The sequence below is a fragment of the Tenrec ecaudatus genome, chromosome 6 (genome assembly GCF_050624435.1).
Source record: "Tenrec ecaudatus isolate mTenEca1 chromosome 6, mTenEca1.hap1, whole genome shotgun sequence".
Taxonomy (NCBI): domain Eukaryota; kingdom Metazoa; phylum Chordata; class Mammalia; order Afrosoricida; family Tenrecidae; genus Tenrec; species Tenrec ecaudatus.
This window is the reverse complement of record NC_134535.1, coordinates 30,126,233-30,130,227: the sequence shown is the minus strand read 5'-3', so window position 1 is coordinate 30,130,227 and position 3,995 is coordinate 30,126,233. Positions and strand designations below refer to the sequence as shown.

Sequence of the window (3,995 nt, the reverse complement as noted above, 5' to 3'; positions counted from 1 at the left end):
TTTCTAGACTTATTGTGATGTTATTTATTGGATCAGTGTGAGGATTTTGGTTTTCTTACCATTGACTTGAACTCCATACTGAAGGCTGTAGTCTTTGATCTTTTGTCAGCTAATGCTTCAAGTCCTCCTAGCTTTCAGCAAGCATGATTGTGCCATCTGTATGTCACAGGTTGTTAATAAGCTTTACTCCAATTCTGTTGCCACCTTCTTTTCCCTGTAGTCCATGTTCTCTGATTTGGTCTGCATGCAGATTGATTTTAAACTCTTGTGCTGGTTGAGTAACTAACTCTTGGCCTATGTACAGATTCTGTTTGAGCACAATTAAGTGTTCTGGAAGCCAGCCATTGATTCTGCTTACTTAGTGTTTCTGCAGAAATTTAGAAAAAAACTGGCAATAGTAGTAAAGCCATGTTACGAGCCTTAAGGATAATTGAGATCATTAAGGTCCCTGAAAGTGGCTATGTTAAAAAAAAAAGTGTTCTGGAATTCTCATCCTTTGCAATATTGTTCACAATTTGCTTTGGTTCTTCAGTGGGATGAGTGCGTTGTCAATAAGACTCACCTTTCTGGTATTCTCTGCTCTCAGCCAGGTTCCATAGCACCTTTTACGCCATGTCTTCTTCTGAATTCAATCTTTTCCTTGACCTTTATCAGTGAGTCCTCTTCGTTTCAGCAAGCACGTTTCTGTCACCTGTATATGGCAGGTTGTTTAACAAGCCTTCCTCCAATCTTGTTGCCATATTTGTTCTTATAGCCCGGGTTCTTGGGTTATTTCCACAACATACACCTTGAATAGGCAAAGTGAAGGCATACAACCGTGATGCACACCTTTCTGACTTTAGCCCATCTGATCTCCCTCTGTTCTGTTTGAATAACTGTCTCTTGGCACAGATTCCTCTTGAGCACAATTGAGTGTTGGGAAATCCTCATTATTTGCAATTGTATTCATAGTTTCATATGATCCACACTTTTCAATATTCTCTGCTTTCAGACAAGATCTAGCTGATGTCAGCAACGATATCCCCGGTACTACATCCTCTCCTGAATCCAGCTCAAATTTCTGGCAGCTCCCTGTTGAACAGCTGCTATCACCGGTTCTGAATTAGCATTAGCAAAATTTTACTTGCATATGTTATGGATGGTACTATTCACTCATTTCCATATTCTGTTGGGATTGGCACAAAAGATGAATATCTGCTGCAAATTTCTTGGCATAAATGACTGAGCATTTCCAGTGCTGCAACAGTTTATTGAAATATTTTCATTGGTATTTTGTCAATTTTCAAGCCTTATTGCTTTTGCTCATGTCTTTACTACAGTTTGGACTTCTTTTTCTCACAACTTTGGTTCTTTTCTTTCTTTCTTTTTCCAGTAGTTTTGTTGACCCTCAAGGAGATGATTGACACCATGGCTGCATCAATGGGCTCAGGCACAGGAACAACTGTGAGGATGGAGCAGGTTTGCATTCCGTTGTGCGTAGCGTCACTACATGTCAGAGCTGACTCCATAGCACCTAACAACCACAACTTTTGTTGACATGATTCATGTATCATACACTTCGATAGTTGAGTCGTGTCAGAAGAATAGTACTATTATCATCACAATCAGTTCCAGTACATTTTCTTCCGTTTTGTGCTCATTGCTACTAGCTCCTCATTTCCCTCCAATCTGCCTTCCCATACTCTCAAGAAACCATTAAGCAAGTTACTGTCACTATAGATTTACCTATCCTGGATTTAATATGGAAAATATACCAGAACACAAACAAGCAAACAAAAATAACAACAAAATAAACCTGGGGAAAACCTCAATTGAAAAGAAAGCAGGAAATATTTAAAACCAGAACAAATTTATATTGGGTCAAAAGGAAGATCAAATTATATGGTTTTAGATTTTTAACCTAACAGGTTCGGCAACAGTCCCCTTTCCATTGCATTCTGCATGGATTTGTCATTGCCACCATAGTAAACCGTAAGACTGTCCAACTCCGAATGATCCATGGCAGTCCAATAGCCATCACCAATAGCCATCTTTGTACATTGTCTTCTTGTTGATGACTTCCAACTTTCCTACATTGTAACTTCGCCCATTCCACTTTCCAGTCATTAGTGTATGCTTACAGTTGTTTCTCCTCATTCTGAGTCATGCCCATCAACATTTCAAGGTCCTAAAAAGTTTTACTCCACATCATGAAAGTTTATTCTACTTTATTATTAAGGAGACAGCCCTTCCCATAAATATTCTGGGTGCCCTGCCACCTGAAAGGCTCATCTTCCAGTATTATATGAGTCAAGGATCTATAATTGGTTTTCAGTGGCTAGTTCCTCAGAAATGGGCAGTCTTCCCCTCGATTCTAGCCTGGTTTTATTCTGGAAGCTCCACTGAGACTGGTTCTCATGAACTATCCTGCTTGCACTTGAAATACCAGTGACCTGGCTTCCAGAAGCACAGCAGCAGGCAAGTGACCACAGTCAGAGAGGCAAGCGAGTGAGGGAGGAGTTGATGGTTAGTTCTTGATTCCCAGCAGCCTCTGGGTGCACTTGGACCTTCATCTGGTGAGCACATTCACCACGGAGAGATTCAGACGGGATCTGTCTCGACACAGCTTGTTAAAAGCATTAACCAGGCTGGTTTGAGTAATTTTCATGTTCAGTAGTTACCCCACTAGCTCTAGTTTTCAAAGGGATTTAAAACTGGGGTCTCCTGCTTCCCCACACTTTGCTTTTACATCACTTCCCTTTGACAAAGGTACTTGTTTTCACTAGGAAAAGAAAGCCGAAGACTTTCACTGTTATGGGAACAGACAAAAATCAAAACGAGTGTTCAGTGTTTGCTTTGCTGCCGCCTTTACAGAGGCAGCATGTGTCCTGAGCCCTGAGTCACGAGAAGGGTGCCTTCTCCTGAACGATGTTCAGTATCTTAGCATCAAGCAGCCATAGCCTTGAACCCTGATCTGTGAACACCATATGTTAGTGTTACTTTCAGCTGTATGCGTTATTTGGTATGAACTAGTAGGCTATATTTAGGTTCTGGGAGTGCTAAATTTTTTTCTCATCAATTTTAAATTAACAGTAATGGTAATTGCTTTTACACTTTACATAAGTTCTGCTTACTAAAGGCTTCACAGAAATGTTTGAAATTGAAAAGCAGGGGAAACTTGTATATAAAATGTATGAAAAGTGGTTTAACAGAATATTGGCAACGGCTATTGAGCTTTTATCTTTAACCTATGGATGTCAGTGCAACTATTATTTATTTTTTAATACTGGTTTATCTTTGCACTTCGGGAGTAAATTATGCATAATTCTTGCATACACAAAGAGGCTTCAAAGCGTTATGGCAAAATTGAACTCAATCTTACTGGGATGCTTCCCCAAACTTGTGGAAGCTCCCTGGGGTACTCTTATGCCTCTTTTCCTGGTATTTTATTTCAGTTGCACTTTGATTTTCCTACCTGGTTAAAAGTTTCTGATCGCCTTTGCTCTGTTTTTGCACCTAGGATATATTAGCTTAACAAAATTTTGCTAAATTCAGTGATAAAAGGGGTTTCACAAATTTTGTGATAAAATAGAATAGCAAAGTAATAGAATTTTCCAACAAGTTTTTGAAGCCCTCTAGTGCATGTTTATCAGGCCTAGTGTTAGTTATTAGTTAGATATTAGATATATTAGCTAGATCTATTAGTTAGATAAACTTGTGAGGGTATATAATCATGTATTATAGCACTCTAGGAGCCTTGGTTATACAGTGGGTTAGGCATTAGGTTGCGGACCACAAGGTCGGCAGTTCAAACCCACCAGGTGCTCCACAGGAGAAAGACGAGTCAGTCTGCTTTCAAAGAGATTTAGAGCCTCGGAAGCCCCGCCGAGCAGTCTCAGACACCCTACAGTCCTCCTCGATCACACTACTTTGGAGTTTAATTAAAAACCAAGGTAAAAAGTATTTTTATGACTACCTTATAGTACTAGAAGCATAACATTTTCACTTAAAATTGT

General features: G+C 39.6%; 1 non-coding gene across 1 annotated transcript; it reads left to right on the top strand.

Moving 5' to 3' along the window:
• Positions 1–334: 334 nt before the first annotated feature.
• Positions 335–466, top strand: LOC142452252 (small nucleolar RNA SNORA33). The gene has a single exon (XR_012785275.1). It is a non-coding gene; the product is annotated as a small nucleolar RNA SNORA33 (small nucleolar RNA).
• Positions 467–3,995: the final 3,529 nt, after the last annotated feature.